The sequence below is a fragment of the Thunnus thynnus genome, chromosome 3, assembly GCF_963924715.1.
Source record: "Thunnus thynnus chromosome 3, fThuThy2.1, whole genome shotgun sequence".
In the NCBI taxonomy this organism is placed as follows: Eukaryota; Metazoa; Chordata; class Actinopteri; order Scombriformes; family Scombridae; genus Thunnus; species Thunnus thynnus.
The window spans coordinates 33,179,611-33,186,816 of NC_089519.1; positions in this window are offsets into that span (position 1 = coordinate 33,179,611).

A 7,206-nucleotide genomic window follows, 5' to 3' on the forward strand; every position below is an offset into this window, starting at 1 on the left:
AGATAGATGACAGCTGCTGTGACACTCCAGCTCTGCCCAGGAATAATGCTGGTTGATAGTTAATCTGCTCACCTGCACCTGGAGATCTGCATATATGAATAAAGGAAAAAAAGAAAAGAAAAGAAGTCTTGATTTTAAACTTAACTGTCAACATTCACACACACACACATACACTTGTGTTCACCGTTTGGAATTAAATTATTAAATCTTCAGATGAAAATGTTACCTGTGACAGTCAAAGTGACTCCAGGTGAAGTATATTTCCCTCCTGGTTGGTTTGTAATGAACCTGAAGTTGTACTCAGCTGAGTCACTCTCTCTCAGGTCTGTGATTCTCAGAGTGCAGTCATTCTTATCACAGTGATACTGAACACGACCTGAATACTTCGGGTCTGTTCTCAGATCCACATACACACCATTACTCCCTTTTGTAAACCAGAATGTTTTCTCAACTGTAGTATCAAGATCATTTATTCTTGATGGGTATCTGTAGGTACAGTTTATGTCCACTGTTGATCCTTTTAAGGCACAGATCTGAGTAGAAGTGTAAGTCACTCCCCACCCATTCTGACCCTGTACCACTGTAACACAGAGCACATCAGAAACCACAATCAGATTCATAACAAGTTAAGAATCATTGAATAAGACAAAGTCAATAATTGTACTGTAGCAGAAAATGTATTCCTTTCTAGTCTAAGCAGGCCTGTAGTGTTTTGCTCTCTTGATTACTCGGCAATCACTGGCCAATCATTGTCTGTGGGCACTCTATAAAGGCAGGTAGGCCTAGTTGTTTTCTGAGCGCTCCCCTGACGCTGAATGCACACACCGGCTCCTGTTCACCGGACTTCCACAATTTGCTGCAGGTATGGGAGTAGTTTCTCATGCTGTTGTTTATATCAGTGGTTTATAATTCTATAGATCCCTCTGTGGTGACTCACCTCCCTCAGAAGTAAATGAGTGTTTTGTTTCTAGGTAACTGTGTGTAGTAGCAGCATAGGCACCACAGACTCTCTCCTCCCCTGAACCTACAGACACTTCCTGATTGGTATGTAGCCTACTATGGCGCCAGGTTTATTTTTTTATTTATTTATTTATTTTTTTGGTTTGTTCATGATCATCGTTTTTATTTTTAATTGTTTGGTCAGGTCATGCTGTGTTGTGGGCCGGCAGTACCATGACTAGTACTCATTTAGCCAAGCCATTTTAATTGTGTGAGTGTGCATTGTGAGCTGGGGTTTTTCTTTTCTTTTGTTGTTATCGTTGGATTATTCCCAGTTTTGCTTAGTTTAGTTCATTCATTTCGTCTCCATGGTATATTTTGTTTATTTATTTATCTTTTTTTGTTGTGCAAGTACAGGGCTTTTTATGTCCTGCAATGAATATTGTTTGGTGTAGTTTATTGTGTTTATTTTACTCCTAAGTTGCTGGTTAGGTGTTCAAACATCTAACCAACTGATATTGTTTCAGAGAGTGTTTCTTTAGTTTAGTTTTGTTTGTTTGTTTCTTCATTCTTTTCATTTTTTCTATGGTTCTTGATAACCAGTATTCAGCATTTCAACATCAGGCCAGCTGTATGGTGTTTTTGTTTGTTTGGTTGAAGAATACTTCATCAATTGTATATATACCTTTTTTTATTTTTCAGAAGCTGAGAGCCCAAAGTGGTGGGGTTGGTGTTGTACATTGTGGTACTTCCTTTCCTGTGTGCTGTGTTCAGCTGAGCATCCCTGGGTTTGACCCTTCACCTGTGTGTGTGTGTGTGTGTGTGTGTGTGTGTGTGTGTGTGTGTGTGTGTGTGTGTGTGTGTGTGTGTGCATGTGTGATTCAGGGCCTCAGCTCTGAATAATTCCCCTGCCCCATTTTACTAATTTTTGCTACTGTTAAAATAAAGAATTATTGTTGGATGGAACCACGTCTCTTGCTTCTTAGTATAATGAACCTGATTGCCTCTTGGGTTATTGATACTGGTCTTTGATTACACTGGTTAATGCCCTACATCCCATTCTCTTGCCACAGTACCATAAGTGAGAGAAACTACTAAAAGTGGCAAAAAATGACACAGGTGGATATTCACTTTTATAGGGAGGGGCTGTTACTGGTATTCATTTTTTGATTATTTTTTTTTCAACAGCTATAGTTTACACAGGAATAAACAGAAGTGAATGTTTGGTGTTATAGAGCTTAAAAGATATTCATCATACTGCATCACACATACATTAAACCTAGAAAAGTGCTGATCTGGGATATTTCAGATTTACTTTCTTAAAATCACTTCATGCTGCTCTGAATAAGTGTGTTAAATGTCCTACAACATAAATGTAGATATACAGTACCTGACACAGAGAGAAGGAAGACAACAAATCCACTCACTGCTGCTGTTAAACTCATAGCTGCTCCTCTCATCTCTCAGTGAGGCTTCAGAGACAATAAAATACATCAAATAATGTACATAACATGTAATAGTCATATCAGTAAACTAAGTCACTCTCCAGTCATTCTGATACACTGTAACACAGAGCACATCAGAAACCACAGTAAGATTTATAAAATTATCATCAGTTAAGACAAAGTGGAACATAGTGCCAATCTCTTTTTGGGAAAAGGTGATCTGGCTTAACTTAAAAAACCTAAATGGCTTGAGAATGTCTTTTGATCTGCAGCATTGTGCTGTTTCCTGTCGTACCAGTGACTCGAGTCACAAAAAGTGACCCACATGTGCCCTTTGTGGTCTGTAGGCAATCTAACATGCAGGGGGAGGAGTCATATGTAGAGTTGTGCAAGAGAAAAAAAAATCTCTCTTAAATGAACCACAGACCTGAAGTACAATGTACAGAATGTCCAAATAACATTATACACAATCCATTCAATTTAGACAAATTTGACATTGGACAAAAGTGGTAGAAAGAGTCAACTGACATTACCAGCTCTAGAGCCCTGCCACTTGTGTGGCTAAAGATTATGGCGTGTGAGTCACTTTGTCCGGAGGCAGGTCAAAAGTTCTGACCCCTGAGATGATTTGATTAGTACAGCAAGGCATTACGTTTGATGTGTGGGCCAAGTTTTCCTCAGTGGTGAGGCATTTTGCATTAGGCCATATATGTTTGTAGATCACAGCAGGAGGTTAATCTTCCAAGTAAACATAAACCAATATCCAAAACAAATAAGTTTAACATAAAGAACCTGAGTCAAGATGTTTTGGACATTCAATAGTTAAACTTCTAGGCTGTTTGAATGTGGCTTGAATGTGGCAAAAGGGCAGCTTTATATATGTATAATGATCAAATACAGTATCATTACTATTGTTTACATGCTCATCTGGAACACATTCATCCCAATTCTGCGTAGGGTAGCGTGAATGTGGATACAGGCTGGTGATAATTGATTTTTCTTTTTGGTTTGCTGTATGCTGCCTTTAAGATTAAGTAGGTGCATGGTTTCTGTAAATTTGACTTTTTTTCCACACCTTGCAAGCCCGATTGCCAAAAGACATGTTTTGTGACTCCTGAGTCACTGACCTACCACATGTCAAAAAAGCCACAAGCCATTTCCCCTCAATGATAATGATAACTGATAATTTGCAACCACTCAACTCCTTGTCATGCATCAGTCTAACCAGATCTGAACTGATAACACTCAAACTGTCTTATACTGTATGTAAGGTGTTAATAAATAAGTGTTGGGGCACAGGAATATTGGTTACTGGTGTTTCAGTTTTGGTCCATTCATCATTGAAGTTTATACTGTTGACACCATTGTCAATTCATTGAGTTTTGGATCAAAAGAAAATCATGATGTTCATTACAGATTTATGACGAGAAAAACTTGACACACAGTGCTCAGCTGCATCTCAAAACAATCTTTAGATTCCCAGCTTTCAGATGATGTATACCAGACAAAAAGGGGTCTATGGTAGGTCTATAAGGGTTAAAGGTACACAGCTTCACAACATACATCAAAATCTTGAGAGTAAGCTAGGGTACTTATTTATTATTATTTATTTATGCAATATAATGTAATGCAATGTAAATGTAAATATACAGTACCTGACACAGAGAGAAGGCAGACACCAAATCGACTCGCTGCTGCTGTTAAAGTCAAAGCTGCTCCTCTAATCGCTCTCTGTGACTTCAGAAATGTTAAAACCTGTCTGCAATGGAAGAACACACAGGAAGTAAACCAGCCACATCAATCAACCTTTGTACTCTGCAAGAATAGAGATAGAAGTTACATTGAAAGATAATTTTCCACTGCAGTCAGAACATAAGCAGCAGGCAGATCAGGTTGTTAAAATGACCAAATGCCAAATGCACATGTAGCCCACCCAACCACATGTTGTGGCATATTGCATAACATTAACTGACAACAGCTTTGCATGAGAGGTGTATTGGAGAGGAGTCTACTATAGTTTTAAAGCAAAAGTAGTGCAGCTGATTTGGTGATTTTGGTGATATGTTGTATTCAGGTCTGAATCAAAGATTACACCCAGATTTCTGGCCTCATGGGTGCACTGCAAACCATGGGAAACTGAGGTCTTGCTTACGGAGTCCCTGTGTGCTTTGCTCCCAAACACCATCACTTCAGTTTTATCATTATTGAGCATTAAAAAAGTATTGGACATCCATGATCTAATATCTGCAAGGCAGGTTTTTAAGTGAGGTAACGGAAGTGAGGTCTGATGAATTTATGGATAGATATATTTGTGTATCATCTGCATAAAAATGGAAGGAAATATTGGAGTTGCTGATGACTTGACCCAGTGGTGACATGTAAATGGAAAACAGTAAAGGGCCAAGAATAGATCCTTGAGGAACGCCACAGGTGATATCTGAGTATTTGGAGGAGACATTTCCAATGGAGACAGAGAAAGTTCTATCACTCAGATAAGTCTCAGTCATGCCTATGCAGTTTTATAGTTGATTAATTAATATTCCATGATCGACTGTATCAAACACTACAGAGAGGTCTAAAAGTACAAGAACAGTACAGCAGCCGGCATCCATGTTCATTCTAATGTTGTTTAAAACTTTTAAAAGTGCAGTTGCTGTGCTACGATGAGTGCTAAAATCAGACTGAAACTTTTCGAAGACAGAGTGGTCATTCATAAAAGAAATAAGCTGAGAGTAAACCACTTTCTTGCACCTTGGCAAGAAAGGGTAATTTGGATATGGGTCTTAACTTATTCAGATTAGTGGTGTCAAGATTTGATTTTTTCAGGAGGGGATGAACAATTTCTGTTTAAAAATTGGAGGTACAATCCCTGAAGATAGAGATTTGTTAAAAATTGCCAAAATATCTGAGGATAAAAAGGCAGACACCTCCTTTAAAAATCTAATGGGTAAAAGTGGAAGTGGAAGATTTCATGCCATTGATCATCCACAGCAAATCTGACTGGGATATCGGATAAAAAGAATTTAAAAAAACTGATAGGCCTCACAGTGTGATGGCATGATTTGGGCTTTAATGTTGGAAACTTTATTGACAAAAAATGAATGAAAAGTCTCACACCTCTCAATTGAAAAGACTCCTATGGAATTGGTAGGGCAGTGGATAAGGGAGTTAATGGTCTTAAAAAGTAATTTGGAGTTGTGAGGATTTGCGGCAATAAGATGAGAGAAGTGTACAGTGTTATTAAACTCTTTTAAAAGCTCTTTCATGGCATTAAAATCCCATCTTAATTTGGAAGCTTTCCATTTCCATTCAGCATGCCTACATGCCCTTCTAATGCTCTGGACACTGTCATTAAACCATGGAGATTGTTTTGTTGAAATAGGACAAGCTTTGGATAATTTAACGGTTGCTACAATGTCCAGTGTAGTACCACAGCGTTGCAAAAATTTAGTAGCCAGCTCCTCCACAGAGCAGGAAAAATCTAACAGGTCAAGCCGCTGAGAAGCTTGATAGGTGTTGCAGAAATTCTCACAGGTTTGTGGAGTGATGGGTCTAAAGTGACGAGGGCCTCTAAGGTTAGAAACCGTAGGCACTAATGGGACATTAAAAAGGATAGCAGCATGGTCAGAAACATGCTTGTTTAAGGTCTGTAGATTTACTGGATTATTGCCATAAGTAATAACTAGGTCAAGATGACCATGTTGATGAGTAGAACCAGAAACATGCTAAGTACAGTCAAAAGTACTGGTAAGATCAAGGAATTCACATGCACTTTGTCACTTTGGTTGTCTTTGGTAGTTATTGAAAGCAAGTGACCAAATTCTGAAAGGAAGTTATCCTTCGAGTTAGGAGGGCGATGTAACAACTCAAAAATTACCTTATGGTGGGAAGTGGTGAATGAGAATAACTCAAATGAGATGAAATCACCAATAGCGGATGGTGTACATTTGTGGGCAGCTTCATAAATGACAGCAATTCCCCCCCTTCATCCAGTTAACCTAGGACTATTCCAAAATGTATATCCGGGGGGATATGCTTCAATGAGAGGGACATCAGTGTCTGCCCAGGTTTCAACCAGAAAAATAAAATCTAAATCATTAGAAGAAATCAAATCATTGACAATAAAAGACTTATTGGTGATAGACCTTGAATTCCACAGACAACCATTTAAAAACGATGTACTGCCACAATTGACAGACAGAGTCTTAATAGAAATTAGGTCAGATGCAACCCTTTTGTGCCTGCCAGTCCATTTTTTGGACAGTCTTGCAGTATAATGTGCTGGAATAGCTGACACCAGTGAAGGGGAATCAGAAACACCATCATCATTCAGAGGATAGCTAGCTGCAGAGTTCAGCCATAAACCAATGGAATGTGGGGAAATAGAAGAGGAGCTATAATATCAGGTCCATGCCAGTTATATGCACTAATTAAATTAGTGGAACTGATCTGGCAGGGGCCTCGGACCCAGAGGACATCAAAGATTGCGGGACCGGTAACCTGACGAGAGTGAGGGGCTTGACCGGAAGTGGGGGGGGGCAGCAGGTGAGTGGCAATGGAGCGGTATAGCGTGAGCATGCTGTAAGCAATAAGATAAGTTTGCTGTTAGCATGCAAGAGCCAGCTGCAAGAGCCAGCTCTATTTGGTTCCGACCTGACCACATTGTGGTCAGGTTGCTGCTGAAGTTCAGAGAAATGTAAAGCACACACATATGAGGAAGCTGCTGTTATAGCATGTGATGTGTAGACAATGAGGGGCAGGTTACTTTTAAACATGCAGAGAAAGGAAACATCTCACATGAGCAAGAAAACAAAATTAACTG